Genomic DNA, 27,624 nt, shown 5'->3' with positions numbered 1-27,624 from the left:
GAAGCAGATACCAAGTCAAACCAACTGTTGAAGACATGATAAGCCCGACAGGTTTTTAGGACAGTAACAGTCGCTATAAAATTCAACATTCAGCCCCAAAAAAACTATCCTGAAGAGGCTTCTTTGCTTGAGAGCAGCACAAACACACAAAATCAATTTATGTGCTCATTCTGCATGCTCTCTCTCTCTCTCTCTCTCTCTCTCACACACACACACACAAAGCCTTACCTATTAGTTTTTGAGACAGACAGTGAGCAATTACATGCTCTATTTCACTGGGTCTTAGGTGAGGTGATTTGACATGGGGTTTTGCTGGACCACTTTAACTGCTGAGGAATTATGTTCACGAGCCAAATGGTAAATTGTCTATTTAGGAGCTCCCTGGAAGGGATCAGGGAAGTTTGATGCAATTTAGTTTCCGTGAAAACCTTTTCTGTGATAAATGGCATTTTGCGGTATGAGAACTATCTGAGCAATCCCGTTTATATTTAGCTCGCCGCCAAGTCAACAGTCTGCAGCTGGAAACGAGATCACTGGAATAAATGAAGGTAGTAAACATGCAGATGATGCAGATGGAAAGAGGCTCTCTCTGAAGATAAGGGTGACACAGAATGAATAGTCATGTTGTAAAGCTTTTGCATCGGCAATTGCCCAGCCTGAATAACCAAATAAAACTGTCTATTTCACATCTAATCTCATGTGATGCTATCATTAGCTATTGTCGGACGATGGGATTTATGGCAGGCAAAACTGACAGTTGAATATCCTCTACAACACAATTACATATAATAGATACCTTTTATTGAGCTGTTTAATAATAGTGCTGAGGTTAACACTTTTATAATACTGTTTCCAAATGAAACCCCTGCTGCGTCAAACACAGTTGAACAGAAGACATTGCATGTGTGAGAGAAAGCAGGTGGGTGAGTCTACCTATATTTAGTATATGTGCACAAGAATACGGATTTTTCCACAGACTAGACACAAGGAATAAATAAGCACAGCAGCCCACATATTTAAGATGCAGGGGGATTGTATATTCCCTAACTCGTATTGTCATTTCCATTTTATTCTTTAATGAGAGGGCAGAGCAAAGATAAAGCGTAACCACAAAAGAGAATTATGACTCATGAGAAATGTAGCCGCACAAATTAGACCATATAAAAAGATTCCATTACTGGTGGAAAGATTGATATCTTCTGTGTAGGCTACATTTCATGAAATGCAAATGGAAGCACTCAGAAGCGCTTGCTGTTTTTTCAACCCAAGATATTCAATTAGGCCACAACCACAGAGGCGCAGCCATCACAGAATACATTCTTACAGTTACAGTCACAACTAAAAGCAGGGTTGTGTGCCACTGCATCAGAGTGTCCAATAACCGCTTTCTATCTCTACAACAAGCAGCAAAAATTCAAGCGCAACAGCTTGCGTAGTACAACGGGCGCACTTGTGAATGTGCCTCTGCTTGCCGTCACTAAAGCCGTCAAACTGGATTTCTTCACAGGCCGGGACAGGGACAGCAGAGGAGGGGAAAGGAGGGAGTTGTGCAACACGCCACGGAGAGAGTTTATGTCAAGTTCACCATAAGTTAAGTTACTCAACTTTCCATTATGTGACAACTTTTACTGCAGCAACAAAGGCAGCAGAAGGAAGACGGTGGAAGGGTCAGTTAAACAGCAGCTGTGATTCTTTGGAGAGAGCAGGAAATAGAAGTGGAAGGGCAGATTTATGACAAGATGAGGGACGGTGACGTCAAGTCTTCCAGGAGACAGGAGGTATGTGAACATGCTGCGGCCTCTATCCGCCTCAGGCTACAGCTGCTGGATTAGGCCAGGCTATTACTTTCCTTTCCTTTTATTACATTTATTGCTCCTGGTGAGAATGGATGGATGAGCAAGCCTGATGATGGCTGTTGGAAAACTGCTCCACGGTATTTAACTGTCACTGCATTTGAGATATTGAAATACAAAGCAGACCAGAAGTGTCAGTGGTATTAATTCCTGGCTTTGTTTGGGATTCTCTACTTTTTCATTTTCCTCCTCTACGCAGCAAAGATTCAAAGGATTTCTGCTGTCATGCAGAACTGAACCCAGCGTCCTGTTGAAGGTGATGTCACGGGCGTTTCACGCGCCGTCGCTACGGCAATCAACTGAGAATCCTGCATACATTTAGGGGGTACTATCTGCATTGGAAACACGGCATTGAGTAAGGACCTGGTACCAAAAGTGAGAAGTCGAATTGAGTCGAGCAGAGCCGTACCATGCAGTGGAAACACGGCTTTTCACAATGGATTGTTGCCTTTTAATTCTGATCTGGTTGGTGATCACACAGACCTTTTATAGACAAACCACAGGCTGTAGACATGAAGTCAAACAGCGTATGAGGTCATCAGGTAACTCATTCATTGGACAGTTTTGGTGAGATCATCCTGGATCATCAGTACTACTCACACTGTAAATAGCACCAAGGTGGGGAAACTTCTGGTGACTAACAGCAGATTGTGTCACAAAGAAATAACTCATTATGAGCATTAATAGCCTTATTCTATGAATAACGACAACCTGGTAGAAACAGGATGAAAAACAGGAAACTTTTACAATAATATATGGGCAGATAGTTACTAGAGCCAGTAGGGGTGTAAGAAAATATCGATCGATTTTAAAGCTAGAGTGAATGTACTGGCAACATATGAAACTAGAAAACCTAAGATATCCAAGCATGTCATACTACCTTGTCGGGAACGAGTCTAAATAACGCTCCAAAGTTACGCTAAATTTTGATTGAAATATATATATATATTACAAATATCAAAAATCCAGTATCAGTCTGGCTATATAACATTACTTTTTAATTAAACACAAGCTCAACACGTGTGCTTCAACGCCTTTTAACCTTGGATTGATCAGGGAAAATCCTCGCACTCGTGTGCTGACACATATGTGGTACCATGATTACAAAATGATTTGTATGAATATGTCACTTATAAGATATCACATGTATGCCATCTTATAATGCTCTGGTTGGTCTGCTTTAAACACCAAAAATGAACTGTTTTTTAGGTCTCGGTCCTGTTGTTTGGTCAACACCAGTGTTCGATTGACAGCTTTTACACCAGCCCAAACAAAGCCGACCAAACAGGGAAACTTAGGGAGACTTAGTTTAAACCTAACCAAAACAAGTTAGGTATGAAAGCACCCTATAAAGTGATCTCAGTCACTACACAATAAAAACTCTTCCACAATCGTTCTAGCTTAATTCATTCATTTCTTTCCAATTTTGACATCTAAATTGACAAAATAAGACATGATATTCTCCCATCCTAGCATGAGCACTTTGCCTCCCCTCACCCATGATACAGATTTCTCTGTCACCTTGAGAACCTTGCTCATTTAACAGCGTGATGCGAATGCCACAACAAATCAAGATCATCCTCCTTTATGGGAAATCGTGTATGTCAGAGTGGCAGCTATACCATTGCTCATTCTGATGCCGTCACTCTGGACTTGCCAATGAAATCCACAAGCTACAGAAATCAATCTGGCTTTAAACCATGTGAGCTTTACTTAACTGTGAGTGAAAACTGGATCCATCAAACAGAACATTTTATGATACATTCGTTATTTAATCAGAGCCACTAACTCAGTTTCCTTGATATGGTTAACAGACAGACAGGTGGTCGAACAAAAAAAAAAAAAAACGCTTTTCCTGTGATAGAGCATAAACACACACAAAAGAAAACAAACAGATTTAGGGAGAGACTGGGTTTAAGAAGAGAAACGCCTGGGAGCTCATGCTCCTCGTGACCCCCCCATTCCTCTGTTGAGTTAAAAGAGGAAAGATGAGCGACAGACTGCTGAGCTGGGCTTCACAAGCACTTCACAACACCCTTCACTGTGGGGGGAACGCTCACAGGCTCTTTCAACACCACACAAAGAGAAAGGGAAAGTAAAAGAGGATTATAAAAACGAGGGGATGTTGTAAGAAAAAAACGTCTGGCAGAGCTTTCTGTGTTTGGCATTCAGGTCAAAGACACAGAGAATTCAGCCAATGGGGGACATTTCCACCTCCCCCCCCTCCACTCCACGCTGTTTGCAGTAGTTGCTTCTCACAGGAAGGAGGACTGCTTTACTCCCTACTGGCAATCAGTGTCAAGCATTTGGAGTGGACAGAACAGACTGAAACATGAGGAAGCCAGACTCACTCTGTTACAGCCACTGTGGACATGGCTCTGTGATTTAAAGAGGCCTAATGGTCTTCTTCACAGTCTTGATTTGTCTCCATCAACAAAACCAGGCCAGAGGAGAATTAGATGCCTTTCACATGCAGTCAATCTTAACGACGTTTTCCACATGTTCAGCTGTTGCGGCCAAATTTCCCTCTGCTACAAACAAAGCCCAAAAACAGTAAGTGACAGCTATATTGTGGAACAGGTAATTGTTTACAACCCCAACACGCTCTCAATCTGTCACTTACACACCTAAGGCACATCTTCTGTCTCAGTAACACACTCAAAGGCCCTAAACTGAGGGTGGGGTATTAGGGATGTGAATAATTAACCGTTTAACCACAGCACCGCTGTATGAAACGCACAAATCTTGTCGGTCAACAGTTAATAATCGGTTAAGAAGGGTGGGTTATTGGTTAGAAAAAAAGTCAAAATTAGCATGTATATGACATCAGCTGAGGTTGGTGGTTGCTCTTCTTCAGCTTCAGGACAGAAAATGGGTGCCATACAAGTGGGTGCTGTCAAAAAGACCAAAAAACCCACACAAGAACATCTCAAATGCAAGTTACAACACCAAGGGGGTTTCTGGCTGTCGGCTCAAAATAGGACTGAGAAGAAGACACAGTCAGACCACACAGATAGAGCCAGGGCTGCTATCACCACCACACCATATGACTGTAGACACAAGAGGCCTCGCAACTATTCCAAAACCATGGTAAGTAGCACAATCTAAACCAGAGAGCAAACACGACCTAAGACAGAAATAGACAACCTGATCAGCAGATCAGCATTCACAATAATATACACTTAAACCCGCAATTACTAAATGTGAAAAGTGATGTGCACACAAGTTATTATGCTGCAAATGAAATTGATGCTGAACACATGTGCTACCAAGCTGCTTTCCCATTTAAGGTGCACACAGTCATCTCAAAACATGAGAGAGATGAGTTTAGCCTCTGGATCGCTGGATCCCAAAGTTCAGCACACAGATTGCATTGACTTCACAGAGGACAGTGCTTCTCAAAAGCACCAAATCATATCCAGCATGTTTATTCATATTGAAAGCTTATTAGTGTGTGGGTAGTAGTTAGTGTATTGATCGCTTCTCATGGGAAGTGATTAGACTGAATGCCTACAAAACAAGCAGAGATCTAAGAAGAGCAAAGGAGGACACCGAACCTCAATACCTTGAATGACCAACATTTGTCCATTGCATTAAATATCAAAATCTGTCAAGTGCATTAAATGACTGGTCAGAAAATCTTGTTTACTTATTCTGTGCTCAGGTAAATTCAATTTTACGACTGTAGTTTAGGTAAATTACTTGCACAGCTGATTGCATTTGGACAACATTTAACAATTGAGAACTTTGGCTTCTCCTTCGTAGTAAAACATGTTTAGATTTTGCAAAGCAAGGAAGGGTTTCCACCAGTGTATTGCAAGCCCGGCAGCTCGCCATGCCTAAGTTGACTCCCTTGACTTGACTATGACTTGCCCCAAATTGCATGTAATTATCATAAAATGGGCGTGTCTGTAAAGGGGAGACTCGTGGGTACCCGTAGAACCCATTTTCATTCACATATCTTGAGGTCAGAGGTCAAGAGACCCATTTGAAAATGTCCATGACATTTTTCCTCGCCAATATTTAGTGCAAGTTTGGAGCGTTATTTAATCTCCTTCACGACAAGCTACTATGACAATGGATTCCTTAGGTTTTCAAGTTTCATATGATGTCAGGATCTTCACTCTAGCTTTCAAACTGAGCCGGGTACAACCTCTGGAAGATCGATTGCGTTAAATAAATGTGTGGCGTTAAAACAAATTTGCGAATTATTATCGCGTTAAGCTCTAAAAATATATATTTTTAAGATGTTTTTAAAAATGAAATGTATTATACACAAGTAGCAGACTCCTTTAAGGATAACACGTAGTGCGTAGGTTGTGTGCGAAACGTTAGCGAGTGTGTGGTCGAGAGAGAGAGCAAGAGAGAAAGAGAGAGAGAGAGCTTGTGTGTGACGATAGGTATGAAGTTAGCAGTAACGTTTTAGCTGTGAATGTAGCAGTGTGTGTGTACAGTTTAAGTGCTACAACTCCTCAAGACCCAAGTCAAGTCCCTGTGTCTTGCTTGCCACCTGCTGATCAAAGTGAATGGGGTTAACTTCGGCCCAGGCTCACTTAAGATGGATTGACCAGCTTCTCTCATTTTAGTGATGATCCGCTCCTCCGAGGTTTGTTCAACGTGTTTGGCCATCTAATGTGTATATAATAAAGTGTATTGAGAAAGAAGTGGTGTTGTTACTTGTTCACTCATGTTGACCACTGAAGCAGCAATGTTGCACGTTCACACACCTCCAGAGACAAATGCCTTAAATCTTAACTTGCCTAAATGGATGATGACAGAAACGTGGGATTCCCTTCTTTCTTTAACAGGCCCTTCCTTCCCCCAACCTCTCTTTAAAAGCAATTTTTCACATGTCACTTTCATTTTCTGTCATTGCTTCAGCCCTCCTCTCCTGAGTAAAGCCAACATTGTTGAGTGAGTCTCCATGACAACAGTCGCTGGGTGGTCCCATTTCCAATGACATGGGCGTTCCCAAAAGAATCTGACTTCTATCCCTTCATTCTTCGATTTTCGATATTTCTTTACAAAAGGATCAACTTTCATTCTACACAAAAGACGAATGCATGCTCAGTACCCACAGGGTGGTGGTTTAAACAAAGGTTTTCTTTCCCCCCACTTAAGTCAGAGAGAACTGGCTCTCCAGGAGTGTCCCAAAAACTTATTGCTATGATGCTGATATCATTTTTAAAAAAGATGTTACCAGCATATTTTATGTATTGCATAAATCACATGAGAATATGCATTTAACACCCTATTTTGACAGCAGAGTGACAGCACAGTAGGATGTGATTATGCATCACCGCTGTTATTTAATCCCTGCATCACACATTATCTGTGCAGACAGATGGTAGGTATTGATGTTTTTTCGACTGAAGCATCAACCTCCAGTCCCTAATCTGTTAGAGATCACATTATGTGAGTAGCTGTTTTAATTAGTATCTGCTTAGTTCAGGCACAGAGTCGTGCATCATGCTAATTTGATATTATTATTCCATCATAATGATTGCACTGAAAGATGATAAACAATGCTGAATCCCTACAGCACTGCAGCATTCTTAGTTCTTATATTCCTCTCCTTCTCCGCAGCCATAAATAGCTGACTTCAGACTTGTTGGTTGTTTTCTCTACTCCTTGATGGCCACTTTACCTCCTTCCACAACAGTGCGGTGCTTGTTCACTTTGCCCACCTCCCTGCACTCTAAACACATGATGAGACGTCTCTTCTGGGCAGCTTGTTCTCAGCAAGGTTTATGACACATTGCTCTCTACACAACCTCTCTCTGCTGCAAGCCATCATCTATTAGCATAGTTTTCCTCATGTCTTTTTTATCCTTTTTTTTTTTTTGCAGCTTCGGTTCATAAGTAAAATGGGAAGGACTGTCTCTATTTTTAACTCTGAATGTGACAGGCTGGTATCCATGTCCCCTGGGACAACAACAAAAGGCAAGTGCTGTAAAGCACAGCAGGGCAAATGTAGTGAACGCAGCTTTGATGTAGAATGCTGCTTGTTTTCCCCCGACTGGGGGAGACAGAGAAAAACCCGAGGTGATGTTGTGTTTGTGTCTGACAGAGAGAAATAAAGTATGTGTGTGGAAAATGGGTCACTTCCAGGTCAAACAACAAAGATGTGGCTGTAAGCTAATGCACTGTACTACAATATGTACATTTTCATATATTTGTATAACCCCTTATCATAAAGCATTTCTCCAAGGACCTTCTCTCTGAGTTCATTCAGACTAAACTGACCCAAACTTGTTTTCTCTCTCACCAAGCTTTGCAAATCTATGTCCTGTCAAAATATGGAAAGAAACACAGCAAGTTAGCTGGTAGTTTTCTTCACCTGAAGCGGGGGGGGGTGAATTTAACAAGACCATCCAAAAAAAAGGTGCTGCAGGCTGTGCAGAGAACAAGAGATGCTCTTGCTTTATGCCATATTGAGCATTTTTGAGACTGGAGGCAAGAAACACTGCCTCTGCAGTGTCTTATTGGCTTGGGAACTTTGCTGAATATGAGCAGCTTGTGGAATCAAATAGACAAAATGCCCTCAGCAAAAGAACCCTGCATTTCAGCTTACACCCCCCATATAATCAATAAAGTCAATTAAGCAATCCAGAGGCAATCCAACAGGAGCACTCAGCAGTAAGAAGATACACTTGCTATGAATGTAAGGAGTGATCAGATATTATTATGAACATCCGGAGTATAAAGATGCTGTATGCTCTTCATGAATGAATAACCACGAGAGGCAGGCAAGTGAGGAGTAGCGAGACTACACTTATTTTACATCTGCTAGCAGGGTAATGAAGAGAAATACAGTAATATTGTGGGCAACCAGGTGGCTCCCTACAGCTGTCCAAACCACTTCATGATGAGTCTGACAAGATTCCAATTTTGATATGGAAATGAGGTACTTAATGTCAACATAATTTCTGTTTTTCCAGAGAAGACTGAATTATGCAGTGATCACATGAAATTAGGAACAGATAATTACTCGCAATATAAATAATGTACCAATTATGCATCTTTGCAATGAGACCCATGTTGCTCACTTTGCTACACCATAGTGATAATGTTGGTTAAAGTAGGGCTGGGTATTGAAGTAGACTGTATTTTATCTAGGCAAAATTAACGTATGGCTCCATAATCTTAAAGGACCAGTGTGTGGTATGAAATATAATATTAATAAGCGTGTTTTCTTTAGTGTAAAATCACCTGATAATAAGAATTGTTGTGTTTTCGTTACCTTAGAATGATTCTTTATATCTACATAAGGAACGGGTCCTCTCCACTATGTTTCACCGCCATGTTTCAACAGCTCTATTAACTTAGAACCGGTTATCTTGCGCCTAAATGAAGACTTGTACCTGCTGCCACCTGTCAAACACCACCATGTCTGACCACATCAGAGTGTAAAGAATTTATCTTTGGTAGCAATCATAGAAAGGTACACAACAAACTATGCAACAGTAGAGAAATCACTATTGAATCACTTCAATTTAGGGATGTTGCTTCATTACAGGAAATAAAAAGAAAGAATAGGGTTTCTTATTACTCAACTCAACACAATGACAACCTATATCAGTGCAACACTTAAAAAAACTGTTTATTATTAGAAGTAAGCTAGACAACTGCAAGGTCAGATTCAACCTGTCACTTCTTCTTAATATACTCCTACGTGTTGAACTGAGAATATCTGTTGACTATTTTCCTGTTACCTACAGCTTCCTCTCCTGCAAACATTTAGTCTCCAGTCCACTGTAGAGCACAGCACTTTAGAATAAACTGTTAACCCTGCACTTTCCTAAAGAATGTGTCCATCAAAGCAGAGTTTGAACTCGAGATGCAATATTATAGGGCTGCACGATTAATCTGAAGTTTATCAAAATTGCAATATGGCCTGCTCCAATTTTCAAATCGCAGGAGGCACAATATTTGTTAAAGGCAAAATGTGTGGCCTCTCATTACTCTCACTTTCTCTGTCTTCACAGCCCTGACCGCTCCTTTCCTAATTGATGGATCCTGCATTTTTTGCGGAAAGTAAATACGTACACAGACAGTGATCCGTAAAAAACAATGTCATCCTCCTGATCATATTTAATTATCAGTTCACTCATAACAAAAAAATATATATTTTCTAGGGCTGTCAAAGTTAACGCGATAAAAACGTGTTAGCGTAAATTCGTTTTAAAGCCATTTAGTTGAGTGAAAATTTACATTTAAAAAAAAAACTCAACAGCAATGTTTCTTTCCAGAAACAATGCCGCAGTTAATGTACAGACCTCAGTTTGGGCAGAAACAAAATAAATCACCAAACCCGTCTTGGCTAGTCTTTCCAACAATCACCAACTCTGGTTAGGTCGAAATAAACCCTTATTTCACAGAGTTAGATGTGAAAATATGCCGGCTTAGACGTTGTTTACCCCCCGTCTGGCTCTCTGCCTGCAGAGCAGAGGATGAGCGTCTCTCGTTCTATGGAGTCAGACCATTAAATTAGCTAAATAAAATGACAAACACACAACAACAACAAAAAATCGCCCAAGAAAAAAAACAACAGGCGAAGTCCTCAGCCAATCCCAGATATATTCGTTTAATCGCCCAACCCTTATGTGAAACATCTATCAATCTACATGGATTAAAACGAGTACTGAAATAGAAAAAACAAAGCATTAGTGAAAAAAACCTTTCCTTGAGGAATAGACTAAGCCGGTTTTACTCTCTAACGTCTAACTCTACACTCTCATGCAGGTTATACATCCCCATGCATCTGTGAGGATCCCTGCAAGCAATAAATGGCAGGAGGAGATTTTTTTCTTTTAATGAGGTAACATGGGAGGAAAACTAAACAAGCTGCGTCTACTGTGTGCACAATTTGCATCTTTGAGTTAATTGACTATATGCCTCATATGTGATGAGTTTGCAGGCAGTACCACCACTGATGACCCTATGCTGTATGAGGAAATAAACTTTCTGCCAACTTCCTTTTAAAACTACCTACTCTCGGGATAAGTTGTGAAAGAATATGTTGTAAAATGAGGTTATCTCATGCAGAAACTTGGTATAAAAAAAGTCCTCCAAAACTTTCTTACCCCCTTCCTTCTTCTCTGTGTATCACAAACCACTGTTGACTCTATCCCAGCTTGAGCTGTACCTTCTCTTTGTACCTTCTGCTCCATCGGTCTTCTCTCCGCTCCTCCCTCGGCTATGGACCTGAATTATTCTCTTTGATCAGGTGAAGCTCCCACGAGAGAACAGACTGAGGAAGCATGAGCAATGCAGGAAGACTGGTGCAATGCAATGCAGACCTGTTGAACACCTTAAATCGCCATCATCCAAGTGCAGATGTGGATAATTGACTCAGGTCATTAACTTATAGTCAACTGTTGAGTGGACAGTCACAGTGAACAATTCAATAGTCTGTGCCACAAACAAGAAAACGGCTTAAAGTTGATTATACAAATGGAATCATGTAACTCATTCACCACTGAAGGTGATAACAATCCAGATATACCACAGTCACATATCTGTATCCTGGCTCTGAGGGCAGACATTGATTTATTCTTTTAGGTTCAGTTTTTTCTCACTCCTCTTGAGGGCTTGCAAAGAAGCTACCCTACAAAAAAGGTCTCCAGACTAACGGCAATAAACAAAGATGCAGTAACTGTCTTATATACGTTGGCTAAAAAGTGGACCAAGTGTGAGATACCGATGGAGGCAGGCAAAGTCATAAAACAACTTACAAGTGGCAAAGAAACAATGTGTCACAGTTAGGGCTGCAACAAGTAACAATTATTTTCTTTATCGATTATTCTGACGACTGTTCTCTTGATTGAAATTTCCCAGAGCGAAACACAACGTGATCAAATTGCTAGTTTTTTCGACCAAGAGATATTTAATTTTTCAAATCATGAGGAAGAGAGGCATCAAACCTTCACATTTGAGAACCTGTAAATACCGAATGTTTGGCATTTTTGCAATGAAAAATAACTAAAACAATTAACTGATTATAAAAGTAGCTGCCTGTTGATTGACAGCTTGATTAATGAATTAATCTACCAATGTTCAGACGATTACGAGGTCTTTCTTCTTCAAAAGTCTACCATAATATACCGTTAGCAAAGGGGGCAACCATTCGTTCATAGTTCAGTATATATAAGTTGTTGTTTATGCTTCCTGTTTTTTTAATATGCAGAAGTATGTGAGTCACTCAATGTTACAAAACATCAGCAAACCAAACATGATCTGATTTTTAATAACTTGTTTTCAGCCAATGGAGGAGATGAGATTTTTTTAAATATTTGCAGGGAAGAGAAACATTTCCTGGGAGATTTTACCATGCTATTTATTTTCCACGAGTGACTGTTATTTTCCACGACGGTCTAAATTTATCCAGGTTTTCCAAGACATGTGGGAACTCTTTCTAATGAGCATAGGCAGAGAGTCGTTGCTGGTATCCTGCTTGGTATCCCGCATGTTTGTTTGTCTATGTTATATAACCTTGTGTTGTTCAGAGCTACGGGGAGACTAGAACAGTATGTTGGAAACAGAAATGGCATATGTAAAAGCTACATCTCTTTTCCATGTATTCATGGACTATACATGTTAGTTCTTGGGAGCCATGTTTCAACATCAGCCAAACAAGACACTGCATAAGATCGCTGTATGCCTCCACTCTTTCACAGCGTCAGAACTGGCTGTGCTCTGAAGAAGTGTGTCTCTCTGCTGTTTGGTGCTTAGCAGGTAGTGTACATTGGGTTTTAGAGCAGATTCACTGAAAACAGCTGCCTGTTGCAGCCCAAAACATCACTATGAGAGTGGTGAGAGTGAAACAAAACAGTAATGTTGTGGTCCGGACGGCTAAACAATGAGCTGAAACTCACTATAAAGCTCTGTTAAGCCGAGTGGAGCTGTGGATTTGGGGGATAATTATCTGTAGGTGAGACACCTTTGAAAGTGTCACATTGTTTTCACATTGCCATTTGATAAAAACTATTATATAAACAATATTAATTATAGCCACTTGTAACATGCATTAAGACTTTTGTTTCTCCTTGATTTCCCTTTTAAAATATTGAATATTAGTAATAACATTAGCCTCTAGCGTTAAATGCCAAAATTCCAACAGCAAGTCCAACACAAGAAATGTAACACCTGGAAAATGCTCCCTACTATGGACAATAACAATTACTGCTGACACCGCTAAATCATATGAACAACGTAGGTTTCTTTTTTGCCCTTCAGCTGCGGGCCAAAAAGGGATGCACATGATGTTATTATCTCCATGCAATCGTGTTCACCTCTGGTCAGTGCTTTTGCTGATAATTCAAACAGTTTAAATACTTCTTCTCACCCTCTGAACTCTCCTGTTCCTATTATGGTTTCCTGCGCAGTAAGATTTCTTAGCTTGACATTTTACGATACACTCAAATGCCGCCGCAGTGATTTAGTGTGGCCTGAGCAAAGGATGGCATTTTTGCTTCTCTGACATGCAGATGATATCACTCCTTCCAACTACTGCCACATAAAACACTAAAGTGCCGTATTCAGCAAGCATCTGCCGGCAGCTCTCCATGCACTGCTGGGGAAGACCGAGGTCACACTCAAACGACTGTGGTTCTGCCAAGCCAAAACAGCAGATAAGGTAAATAGATGTCCTGTAGCAAGTGTATATGATTGTGTGTGTGTGTGTGTGTGTGTGTGTGTGTGTGTGTGTGTGTGTGTGTGTGTGTGTGTGTGAGAGAGAGAGAGAGAGCAAGAAAGCAGAGACTCCACAGGCCAAATACTGTTTGTGTGCAGTCTTGAATTCTCAGGAGAGCCCTGTGGCACTCTGAGCTATACATCTCATAAATAAAGCAGGATTTCCTTCAGCTACAGCGATGTGTGTGTGTGTGTGTGTGTGTGTGTGTGTGTGTGTGAGGGAGAATAAGAGAGAGTGTGAGAGAGAAAGGGCACAAATGGATTAGATGGGAAGGCCTATCGTATTGCTCCATTCAGCAACTGAATCAACTCCTAAGCACGCAGCAGCAGATTTCAGAACAAAAAGATGAAGACATAATATCTTTATAGCCTACATGTTAAAAAATACATGAACTGGTGATAATCTGCCTTAAAATATTAAAAGGATATATATAATACAAATATCAAATTTGAGCATTAATCTCGCCTCATAAAGATTTCATGAACACTGAATTATCAGCCATGATTAGCCAGACTGTTGTCCCAATATTTGGCATTCAGAGAGGCTGTGACGTGACTTCTGCTGGTTGAACAATCTCTATATGCACAGTTACTGCGGTTCTTTCAGACGCCACACTAAAGATGTGATATGAGCCAATAAATGACCTTGGGAAAAGACATAAAAAGATAAAAATACCAAGGGTCTATTGCAGCTACAGCAGTTGTAACCTAATTAATTCTCAGGTCAAGCACATGCAACATAATCAGCATGGTGTGAAAATATGTTACAAGCCGAGATAGAGCAGATAAGCAAGATAGCAGGAAATCACAGAAAACATAAAGGACAGAAGAAAACCACTGATTCATTCTGTGGATCCAGAATGTGGGACACGTCAGGTGAGAGGCACTCATCAAAATTTTAAAAGCCATTCATCTGGGGACTTCTTTGTAAATGCACCACAGCTGCAGATTAAAAGACAAAAATGCTACTCCTCCTTCAGTGAGCGTTGAGACAGAAAACAGCCCTGTGTTTAAAACATGCAAGGGGCTGCTTTTGTTGTAACAATCGCAAGGTATACAGTAGGGGTGTAACAATGTGTGTAATTGTATTGAACCGTTCGGTACAGGGCGTTTGGTTCGGCCCGCGGCATCCTTTCGGTATGCCCTGTGACCCAAACAGCTGTTTATGTCTACTACTTGCACACGCGGAACAGAAATTCTGGAGGTGAGTTTTACCCGGACGGTTTTGGCAGCGCACCAGTTGTTCTTTATCAGCTGTCGCTGCGCTGTATGCTAGGTAGTTTAGTCTGTTTCGAATGGGTTAATCAAGCTCAATGGACAACGTGCACAAGCTATAGTTTAGTTCAGGAATGATCAACAGGTCAGAGTCGTATCATGTAGAATTACAGAATCAGAAATACTTTGATACAGACATTTCTGTAATTTATTTTTGTTATTTATTTATCTTTTATTGACAATATGTCAGTATTTGAGTACCTTAAAGCAGCAGTAGGCGAGATTGGAGCAAATATGATTAAAAAAGGTATTTTTATAAAACGGTCACTATATCCTGACAGTAGTGCATGAGACCGGTAATCTGAAAAAAATCATGTGTCTCTGTGTCCTCTGTGTCCTCCGGTGCTCCTAACGGCATCTGCTAGATTTCACAGACCCGAGGAAAACAACCAATCAGAGCTGATCTGGAGTCTGCCATCCAGCTACCGTCTATTAGAACCGGCTGTCAATCACTCACGAACTCCGATCAAACGGTCAAACTAGGCAACGCTGATCAAATATGAATCAATATTCTGTTACTGTAATGCCTATTTCTCGCCTCAAATGTTTTCAGAAACATCTTGTTTAGCTGTAAAATGAGAGTTTGTGATTCGGCCGCCATGTTGAGATCTGTCGAGGAAATACCATGCACCACCCACCAGCCGGAGCACAGCCAATAGGAACGCTCAATAGGAACGCTCTCTCTCTGAAATGACCTGTGATTGGCCAAAGTCTCCCGTCATGGCCTAGATTCTTTTTCTTTGTTTTCCCTATTGTATCAAAAACGTACCGAACCACTAAGGTACACACCAAATTGTGAATTTTGAGTACCATTACACCCCTAGTAAACAGTAAAAATACGGAGTTCACTTTACCAAGTAATGTACCAGGAATGTGCGCTTACATGCACAGGTTAAAGCCAGGTTAAACTTTTCAGCTGGATGAACCTGTGTTAACACCTCCGCTGGTTCAATGGAGCGACCTCGTTCAAATCAATGAGAGGGCTGGGTTGTTTCGTGCAGAGCTAATGTCGGTCTGAACGTGGCCTTACACAGTTAGTCCTGCACACAGAGCAGAAACAGATTAGATATTACCATCTAATAATATTCAGTCCCCTTGCACACTACCGGTTGTCAGGTCTCAGATTCAGATATGTAGCTACTATCACTTGGCTGTTCTGTGCTGTCTTGTCTTGCTCATTGTGTGATTCTGACAACAATGTTTGGCTCCTGCATTGTAGAATCAGCAGATATGGTGGCAGGTTTTCACTAGAGTTGAATACCATCCATATAATCCCTCCCGTAGCTCATGTCCCAGCAAACACACACACACACTTTTGATGCGCCTTCAGAGGCTCTCACTTTCTTTTTCTGTGTGTGTGTAGTGTGGGCACTTTCCTTAATCACAGAGATTTCTCAATTATCTTGTGGAAATTAGTTCAAAAAACATTCCTAATTCTCTCTGCAGGCTTGAGTCACATGAATCATCAATGTGTTTGCTCTCGAGGGATTGTCATAAGGAGGAAAATACAATACTTTTAATTTAAGATAAGCAACTGGCCATCCGGTGCATGCTTATAGATCCTGTAACCCAGAGGTTTTCACACCCTGTGGCACAGAGAGCTGAGAGTGTGCATTATTTTAAATCCAACAAATTGCAAAACAAGCTTATTTCACTGATCCATGTCTGGTTGAAGGTGTGCTCATCATGCAATCATCGAGTCACTGGACCTCTTCAAAATATTTCTTCTGTTACACACTTCAAAGATGAAGAAAAACTGCTGTGCTGACCATATAGCGGAACATTATCTGGTGCTACACTTACGCAGACGCTCTATAAACACTACAAAAGGGGCCACCTCTATTTGTTCATTTGAAAAGGATTTTAAGGGAGCGCATGTGGAGTTGGGGTTCGATAGTATAGTCTTGCCCGGTGGCTACAATCTGAAAATTAAAATGAGCAGCTGAAGATTAAATATGTGTCTGCCTGACACACTGAAATAACAAGTGCAGCCCTGAAACTGATGCGACGCAAATACCAACATCGTTTTGATTGAGACGACTCATCACGCTGTTGGTTTTGTTGGACTGCAAAAACAGACACCAACTTAAGCTCATTAACCAGACAACATAAAAAATTCAGATTGATTAAATGAACGTTAATAAGATACAACTGATATAACTTGCTGCCAGAAATGTTAAGTCATTTCAACCTGTGAAAGTGAGGGATGCCCTAGCAAATCCCACTGGATCATTAGGGAACTGAGGGTGGAACTGGGGGCGTGAAGCGCAGACATGCTTACTCCTTTTAAGTGAAGTTCATCGCTGGCAGGTGAAAAGAACAGCTGGAAACACGAGACATGGAGGAGGCACGTGTCTGTATGCATCTTTCCCCAGGCAAACATTGGAGTTAACTGTGCATGGGTAATTGGGCACTCCAAACTGGGAGTAAACAAGGGAAGAAGACAATGGAAGCAATAAAACATTTTCATAATAAGATCAAGGAAAAGTATAATTATCTAATTTTCGCAGGGGCAAATGGTTTCCGTCAACTGAAATACATATTAAAATGATCATAACTGAAGTGACAACCTTGAAGAAATCAAGAAAACCGGCATATATGTCAGCCCATCACAAAATGTGAGCAGCGCGTGGAACGATTCTTCGTCGCTTCCAAGGGACGCTTTCAATAGGGAAAACCCTTACCAAACATGAATCATAATGTTTACTAGAGCGAAGCGTCCACAGGAATGGTGAGAGATTGTTAATGAGGCTGAACCTCAGAGGGATGAATGTAACGTGGGCCGCGATGCTCTAAGGGGAACTTGGAACGTGGATCATTCTGTGAAATACAGATAAGCAAAGCTTGTGCTCTGGGTGAGATAACTCAATGTTTGTCTGCATACTGCTGGTTTGTGCATCAGCACAGCCAAAGGGGAAAACGTCCACTTAATTAAATCAATTAGAGCATGAAGGGCCTGCCGAAGCCTCCGCTAAAAACAACACGATGGAACAAACTCAAACAATAGATTAACTCTTTTTATGAGTCACAGAAACTCCAATGATGGATGAGCCACAGACTTCTCTTCACAACTTTTACGCATTACTGGACAATACAAGCCATCTGAACAAGATAATGTTCTTTAATATTTAATTTCATTGTTAACAAAGACTTGCTAAGCAGAAGGGCTGCACGATATATCGTTTCAGCATCAACATTGCGATGTGCCGCATGCAATAGTCGCATCACAGGACATGCGATGTCGGCAAATTAACTCAAACACGTCATGCTACAACTTTGATTTTGAATCAAATGGAAAACTCGCACAATTCTCATTTTCCATGACTAAGCCAGTGTTTCCCATTGATTACCTACAGTCTAGGTAGACCCGCCACAGTATCATAACGAACAGTATACATTTTAAAAAAAAAAAAAAAGCGTGGGGTCTGTGTCTGCCTGGGGGATTTAACTCGGTGGTTCAGAGACGGCCGCTTGGTGTGGGAGGATCCTCTCTCCGGTGCTTGCTGGCTCTCACCGGATGCATTTCCTCCATGGCGCTGCGTACCAGCTATAGTATCACAAGTGGACAGCTTTAAGTACGTCAGTTCACACCTGGCATTAGAATGCGTCTCCACGTGCGTCTTGAGTGACCACTTGTGATCCGATCTCACTTCCCCGCTCTATGTGTAAATACACACGTAGTAAATAATACAATAAATCACAGAGGCCGTTTCCTTTGCTGCGAGGCAGACGAGCACTCGCGTCTGTCTGTCTATTCGTATGAGGAGCGCAGTGAGACCCTGCGGTCCTTCAATGTGGCCCAGGACACATTCGCGTACACACTGCTAAAAGAATGTGGCCATATGTGGCCCAGACCACCTCTGAATGTGGTCTGAGTGGACCGATCCCAATGTGTCCTCAATGCTTACTTAGAGCTGTCCACTTGTGATCCGATCACTGAGGACGCATGTTAATACCAGGTCTGAACATGGGCCTTACAGCAGCCCTTGCCCGGACCTCATCGCTGTCCAGCTCCATGGACTTAATGCTCGCTGCGTTGCCTCTCTCTCTCTCTGTGGGGACGAACGGGGGTCCCGGCGTGACAGTCAACCAGGGTGGACTCTTCTCAGTGCGAGGGGTCTGTAGCGATGTCGGCAACCCACCCACTCAGAAACACAGGGCCCGTCTCGTTAACCATGCTTTGTGACTATTTTTGCCATGTCGTCATCATTCTTATATCTATACAACCAATGTATTTATGATTAAATTATTTAAAAGAGCACAACATTGTTTATCTAGCCTCTTAATTTTGCTCTCAAAGTGCACGAGATTGATGCATTTAATTTTAAAATGTAGCCTAATAATATAATATAATATAATATTCCTGTATTTCTTCATATCATTTATGATATATATCGCAGAAAAAAAATATTGCAATGTCAGCCAGAAGTATTGACAATGACTTCTGCAGTTAGCTCATTACTGAGGATCTTTATGTGATCATTCCAACAGTAGATTCAGACATTTTCTGCATCTTTTGTCCACATAGTGTTTGTGTAGTGGCACCTAAGGTCCTGAACTTTTGTACAAAGTTTACACTCTCCTGCTAAGAAGTGTTGGGTTTCACCCCTCGCTCCGTCTGTCTTCATGGCCCAAAGTACCAATTTTCTGCCATGTAATAGGAACCCCATACACGCTGAAGGAAAGTGTGGGGGAGCCGTAGACCCGCGATTACAATTTAACGAGCAGTTCTCGGCCTGTTTATGAATTTATGGTCGCGTTTCTTTGTTGAGGGAGGAGGAATCAAATTTACAATCTGCAAAGTAATCTCCCTGAAGACCTCGGGAGGTTTACAGTCCCCCGCTCTCCGAATCTCTTTTGTATCATTCCATTAATGAAGAAACACTACCAGCATTAGAGAGCGAACTTCACAGTTCTCTGCAGGAGTCTACTGCTGTTTTCCTCTGTTTTTATAATCACATCATCCTTCACCATCATGCCATCTCAGGCTTTGTCATCCTCATGCACACATCCACAGATTACAAAGTCCACGACTGTGGCTTTGTGGACTCACAGAGTGTAAGGCTGAGATACTGTAGCACTGTACTAGAACCAGCTTTACTCCTTCCCTTCACGGTCTCCCCCTCAGTGTCCCAGTGTAGGATTAGGCCCGGTGCCCAGTGGTGACACAAGGACATTGGAGCAAACAGGCTGTTAGTTCAGTTGTTGGGCATGAATTAGCAACTCAAGCCGGGTGGCAGATGACATGAAAGAGGTGATGATAGAGATGAAGGACGAGGAGGAGAGAGTAGACAAACTGAAGGAACAAAAGGGAACACTCAGGAGAGCCAACTGAAACTCTAAACTACTGATAAGAAGCAGGAAATAAAGTCATGGAAAAAACTAAGGTGTGAATTGCAGACAAAGGGACAGATACTCGTGTTCGGATAATACTGTGTTTTAAAAACAGATTTTAACAATACTAAGAGTCTACATCCACACTAGCTGCCCAATGCTTAAATGAGCATGCCAACATGCTCACAATTAAAGGGTTTACATGCCGAAGTTAAGCGGGTATTTAGTCATAAACACAACTAATGCACAGGTTAACATTTTGAGCTGATGATTGATGGCGCTAGATAAAATCTCAGCTGATGAAAAGTCAGGGAATCCCAATACAATTCATCCTGAGGGGAACATGAGTGTATTAACCAAATTTCATGACAATCCATTCAATATTTGTTGATATTTTTCACTCAACGTCACATGTGAACCACATGATGGCACTAATAGAAAAGTCAAAGGATCACCAAAGTCACTAGAATACAACATGTGGGAACTATGAATATCTCTACAAAATGTTGTGCCAATCCATCACGCAGAAGTTGAGATATTTCACAGAATAAGTGCAACCTTTGATCTGCTGGTGGTAAAAGTAAGGAGGATCACCCAAATCTTTGGATTCACCCTCACCATTTGATATCTGATCACCAAAGTATTTGGGATTCGTCCACTGGAGACCATGGATGTCTTTACAAAATTTCACAGCAATCCACCTCAATAGGCAGTCTGGACCAAAGTGGGGGACCGACCAACATGTCCATCCCTACAGCCACGCTGCTCATGTGGCTAGAAATCATAATTTAGAAATACATTATTGCGCTGCAGTGGTGTGGTGTGAAGGAAATTATCAATAATACCAGGAAGATATATACAAATTCTGAAAACAAACACAAAAAAACTATTATTTTTCTAAAAAGGTCACAAATACTGTTCAACTGTCACTGTCTACCTTCTGCTTAATAGTAGCACAAATCCTCTTTCTCTTCCTAGATCATGAGGTCATAGAAAGGGGGTCCACTGTCATAAATGTATGAGCTGTCAGTTTAATGACTACCCATTCCCCAGATTGCAGACGATTACAATGACAATAGGGTGACCTTTATCTCGCTACCAACATGATGCTCTTTATGAGCATCGCTCTGTGTCTCCTGACCGCCCATCTGTGCCTGCACTTATTAATTCCTTCTCCTCTCAGAGAGATTAGGATTTCCTGAGGGAGGCAAACATAACGCTTTCCACAAAGCCAAAAGACCAATTTTGATCTCTATTCCCTGCTGCACTATAGCTTCCTGAAGGACTACTGGAGATACTCAAAGTGTAACTCACAAAACAAATCAAAGGAAATGAAAACTATTTGTCATCAACGCAGACAGAGAGGCAGCTTCTCATATATAGAGTTATTTTGTTTGAGACATCCAGACAGAAATGAAAGAATATGCAGCTTAGGGCATAAACATGATTAATAGGGCTAGGACGATACATCTATGTCTCGATTCGATACTATCACGATACTTGGGTGCGATTCGATATGTATTGCGATTTTTAAGTATTGCGATTCAATATGATTTATTTTTGCTAACTTTTTTAACACTAGACTATGGGAAAAAGTTGAGTGATAAACTTGTAGCGACATTTAATTTGAAAAATTGCTAAATTAATAAAGTACAAATGTTTGATTTTCAGCATGTATGTGGTCAGAGATGTCCTGAAGTCAAATATATCAGTCACTATCAGGCATTATTTATTAATTTTTTCCAGCAACCCAAAAATGAAAGAATAAAGACATTTCACTCACAAGTTAGTGGTATTTTCTTCTCAATTTATAGGGGACATGTAATGTTTTATCCACAGTGGCCCATTCAAATAAAAAGACGAATACTTCACCTGGTCTTGAAATTACTATCTTAACTTATTTAACTACCAATTACATTATTAAAGTATGAATTTTTTATTGTTAAATTATCACAGACTAATACATTTATAATTATTATACTCCATCATGTGCCGTTCACATATACTAGACTCATAGTACCTTCTGCATACAGTAATAAGCCCATTCAAATTTTAGTAAAAAAGACACTGCAAGTTCACATTACATAAAGTTGAACCACAAAAATAAAAAGAATGCTTAATATTTCTTGCTAATAATGTCGTATTTTTCCACCAGATGAATAAACACTGTGGGGGCACTACTTGACATTTAATCACTTACAGCGTGTGAGGACATTTTAGGCATTAGGCATCAAATGAGAGAGAGACGAGCATAGCAATTAGTCTCAGCTCATAACTGTGCAATCACATAAAGAGGAAAGAGGGATGGGCGTATTATCTCATTTGTTAAGATGTGGTTTAAATGACAAATGTGTGTTACGTGTTTGACTTAGGAGGCCAACAAATTAAAGAGAAGAAATTCAGTTGAATGTCAGTCAAAAGCAAATCACCCAAAACCAATTCAGAAGAGGCCTCCTTTAAAATCTGTATTTTGAGACCAAAACATCATGACGAGTAGGCAAGGCTGCCATGCAACAACGAATCCAGCGCTCTCATGATGAACTTTCTAAGACCACATCACCTCAGCTTTCCAAAATCCAACACATGCAGGTCCCTTTTTAAATGATGCAGTCAGCTGGACCTCGTCAACTTGGAGAATTGGGAAATATCATAAGACTACATTTTATTTACCTGGAATTTGTTTCCATGTGGTCATTAGTTAATACACCAAAGAAAATGGCCCTGCAAGGTGTACATAATGAAATTAAATCAATAACACCTGACCTGTTTGTTCTTTTTATCAGCCAGGATATGATGTTAATCATCAACTTCTAGGTGGTTACAATTACGCACATTACTGTAGTAAAATTAAGTAGTGCCGATATATTTATCATTAACCTGCAGTGTGGTTTGCCAATTTTCCATTAGCCTTTGTCTTGAAATAAACACAATAACACTCTACAGTAAACTGGCCTGAGCTGCTATTTAACACCAACTTCCTGGAGGTTAACTGTCACAAATTGTGACTTTATTAATAGATTAAGGTCACCTGAATGCATCATTAGTTTTGATCTCTGTGAGGCTAAGGGAAGGTGGATTTTAAACAATCTCATTTTGAAAAGGGGAGCAGTTCAGTCTGCAACAAGCCTTTAATTCATTCTTGAAGTTTACACATTTGTAAGCTGTGTATTAATGACACGTTAAGTTGAAGTGTTGCAAATAAAGAATATTTCTGTTATTAGCAATCTCAGTCACTTATTTTGTGTGATTTTTTGTGATTACTAATTGGCCTTTTATAATGCTCATTATAACAGTCTTGTACTCATGGATTTTATCTTGGTCTCTGTCTGTGGATATGTGTGAATTTGTTGTCTGCTCTGTTGACCTGTTTTTATTCTGCCTATGTCTGTAAAGCACTTTGGTCAGCTCATGTTGTTTTAATGTGCTATAGAAATAAATTTGATTTGACTTATTTCTCCATCGAATCGTTTGGTCTGTAAAATGTCAAAAAAAAAATGAAAAATGTCCATCACAAACTCCTAAAGCTTAAGGCGAAATTTCAAAATACCTCAATTTGTCCAACCGACAGTCCAAAAGCACAAAATACTCAATTTACAAAGCTGTTAAAGAGAGAAAAGCAGAAAATGCTCAGAATGGAAAAGTTGGAAGCAGAAATTGATTTTCCTTTACATGAAAAAAATATTATTATTATTATTATTATCAAAGTAGATAGATCAGCAACCATTAAACATATCCCCATTTCTTTCAACTTTTAAACATCAAACTGAAAAGATTTCGTACAAGCTGTTCTTTCAAGAGTAGAAGCAGCCTCACCTAAGCCTAATAGCAGCATTTAAATAATTAAGTGCTTTTGTACCCATCAACAAATGTTGCCTCCGTGAGTGGGGATCTGTTCAAAATCTCTTTTCTTGTTAAATCTTATTTCAAGACCCAGGACGTGATTCATGCCTTCACCTGTATTTGACTTCCATGACTCTCAATGTTTACAAGCAGTAACTAGTAAATGTTTGACAACTCAACTTATATGAGACTTGTGCTGAGTCTTGACCTCTTGACAAATACCTTACACAAGGCTGAACCTTATTGTGAGGCAGAATAATTACAGCAGAACAGGGTAGGGCTTTAATTAATGATTATTTTCATTATTGATCAATCTACTCACTACTTTCCCGCTTAATCATGTAATTGTTTGGTGTAAAAAAACATGTCAGAAAATAGCCCAAAAAACATTCCCAAAGCCCGAGTTGACATACTCATACTGTCAGACCAACACTAAAAAATTCACAGATATTCAGCTTATTATCATAGAAAACGAAGAAAACCAGCAAATACTATAATCTGGAACCAGATAATTGTTTTTCCACATTTATGACCTTAATGATTAATCAACTATCATAATTGTTGTGAATAAATATTCTGCCAACTGATCATGTCAACATCAAACCTACCACATCAGAAAGTGGTGGAAGAAGTACTAATCATTGGAAGCATCACTGCAGACCCTTCACACCCTGGAAACATCCTGTTCAAACTTCTCCCCTCTGAACACAGAACACTGTACGCCAAAACAACCAGACACAAGAACAGTTTCTTCCCGCAGGCCGTCACTCTGATAAACAGTTTAAATCAGTCATCCTCCGCAGCACCACGATTCAGAAACTATCTGATGCGGGTCTTGACACAAGAGAAATTATGGCCGTAAGTGGCCACAAGTGTGAAACCTCTCTCCAGAGCTATTGGCAACCAAAACTCTGGGACCGGAGAAAGTGAGCAACATCCTCGCCACACCAAGCGACACATCTCCACCTAACAAAAAAGGCAATCCTTATACAAGCAGTTAGCAAAGTCATCCTACTGACGCTGGACAGTTGTTCAGTGGGTGCACAATAAATGGCAAAGCCAAATAATGAAATCAATATAACGCTAGTCTGTGATGCAAATAGAAATATGCTAGCTGCTTGTGTACGTTCCATAGTAGGGATGCACCGAAACTGACTCAAATAGCTGGATCGGGTATCGGTGACAATGGGGCCGATCTATTCAGTTCAGTTCTATGTTTATATACAATATACAGTCTATACTGGATTTTTAATTCCTGTATAAGTTTTGACCAATTTGTTGCTGAATTAAAAATATTTACACTTGAATTGTAATTCCTGTTAATTGTGAAGATTTTTACCATACGACTGTACGATTTGTTATTTTAATAATAAATAGCAATTCAGTAAATGTATATCAATGTATTTGTTACATTTTGTTTTACAAAGTTAGGAAAGCAATGTTTAAGTCAAGCCTGATGTTGCCTTACAGAAAATGATCCCAGACACTTCAACACAGTGAGACATACAGCTTATTGATTAATCACTGGTATCGGATCAGTAGTCAGTATTGGCCGATACCCAAAACCCAGGTATCGCTATCGGGATCGGGACTGAAAAAGTCAGATCGGTGCATCCCTACCACATACTTGTGTAGTCCTGTCTATTCTTTACCTTATTCGTCCTGCTTTGTTGTACTTGTTCCTATAGCGGTTAAGACTATTTCTGTACACTTTGAGAGGAATGCAAAAAAAAACTGGTAAAATTCCTTGTATGTGTAGGCCTATACACACATACTTGGGCAATAAAGGTGATTCTGATAATTTGTAAAGTAACTTAAACTTTGTAGTGGGGTAAAAAGTACAATATTTCCCTCTGAAATGTAGAGGAGGGGAAGTATAAAAGTAGCAATAAAATAGAAATACTCAAATAAAGTACAAATAGCTCAATCTGGTGAGTAGCCTAGTAACTCTTAAAGAGTTTTGGTTTCAAAAATGCTGAAAATTTGAAATTTGAAATTTGGAAAGCATTTCCAATCACATTTCATTGACGTCAAGACTTCTTAACTTGTGATGCAACATAGGAAGTTTCTGTCATACAGGCCGAGCAGTCTATTATCGCACCTGCCTTCCACATACCTGCCATGTCTGAGTGAACCTTGTCCTCAGACTCTGTGATAATATGGTGGCCTAAAACAGAGGGTGTGTCTGCACAATAGGTGTGCCATGAAAGTTCACTCAAACCTACTGCCTGTATCTTAAAGTAACCGGAATCATTACATTGCCACCACTGAATTATCCTGGTGTTTTCAAGAAAAATAAAATGTATGGATATTTAATGAGCCACTACTCCAGATAAGCAAGAAAGACAACCCATCCTGGTGTAATGGGATTGATAGTGAAGGATCCATACATGGTGTAGTTACCATGAAGAGCCACTAGACACATTGACAAGCTCTGCATGTGGCAACAGTCGCCAATCTGTGGTGTTATGGCAAAATGTGGCTCATTGTGTAAGCAAATGCGTTTTAAACAATAAGCTCTGACACACACCATGCACTCAAAGTGATGAACAAATGAGCACATTTGTTTTTTTAAAATAAGTAAATAAAAAAATGTGGGAAATAAGTCAAACAAAACAGATGTCTTAGAGAACAGATGTCTGCTATAGTAGGCCTCTTAACAAGTCGTTCAAATATTGAAAAAATGGATAACTGGGTGCATTAAAACTACCTGTTTTAGTTGAAAGAATGAAACATTAAGCCATTCAGAGTGAGCTATATAACCACAACCTGCTACCACAAAGCACAATGTCTAGTTAAACCACACACTGTGGACAAAGACAAAGCGTCAAACCTATAAAGTAGAGTCGAGTAAGCTACCGTGTTTTTGTCCCAACTTTTACGACTGTTTGTGATGTAAATTTTCGCGAGAAAACACAACAAAAAGACGCGTTTAAAGAGCTCTTGAGTGGGCAAAGTAGCACCAACTCACCCAGGAGTGACTGCGGTTAGAGGCTTCTTACCTTAGTGCTCACTCCAGAGACAACGGACACACACTCCGCCACTATGACAACCAAACTATAAGTAACTAAGCCCGCGTTAAAAACGACAGAATCACGTTTAAATCCACATCTCCTTTGGGTTTCACTGTTTCTTTTTCTTTTAAAACATGGACCGACTGTGTGTGCTGCTCGACCTGTCCTCGTTTGTTGTTCTGTCGCAGGCTGACTGACTGCCTCCACCTCAGCCACTACTGTGAAGCTAGCCCGGATGTAACAATGCACGTCCGCTCAGGATTTTTCAAAATAAAACAGAATTTTGGGTACAGTAATTATTATAAGGATGCTATACAAATTTTTAGAAATGCCATGGTCTGAATATACTCCATTCCTGAATTCAAAAATGTTGCTTGAGTAAAACTACAGAAGAATTATCGGCAGAAATGTACGGTACCAGAAGTAGACGAAGACGAAGGTCTCTCCATGAATCACTGCTGATCCTAGTGTTGGCTTTTCCTGCTCAGCCTCCCAACCGCGGCCGGAGGGAACAGAGGAGATACTGGCCGTTTATCGGCGGTCGGAGACGATAAAGTTTCTTGCTGCGGAGCCCCGTCACTTCACAAGACACGGAAAACCTCTGTTGGTCTGGA

General features: G+C 40.4%; 1 protein-coding gene across 2 annotated transcripts in view; it reads right to left on the bottom strand.

The window, feature by feature from the left end:
* The window catches only part of nck2a (NCK adaptor protein 2a), a 38,943-nt gene extending 11,708 nt beyond the window's left edge, over positions 1 to 27,235 (bottom strand). For both annotated transcript variants that reach the window (XR_012597125.1, XM_074658901.1), the window contains exon 1: positions 26,999 to 27,235. The gene's annotated coding sequence lies outside the window, so the exon portion shown is untranslated. The remainder of the gene's footprint in view (positions 1 to 26,998) is intronic.
* Positions 27,236 to 27,624: the final 389 nt, after the last annotated feature.

This window comes from Sebastes fasciatus, chromosome 14 (assembly GCF_043250625.1).
Source record: "Sebastes fasciatus isolate fSebFas1 chromosome 14, fSebFas1.pri, whole genome shotgun sequence".
Classification (NCBI taxonomy): domain Eukaryota; kingdom Metazoa; phylum Chordata; class Actinopteri; order Perciformes; family Sebastidae; genus Sebastes; species Sebastes fasciatus.
This window is presented reverse-complemented; position numbering and strand designations above follow the sequence as displayed.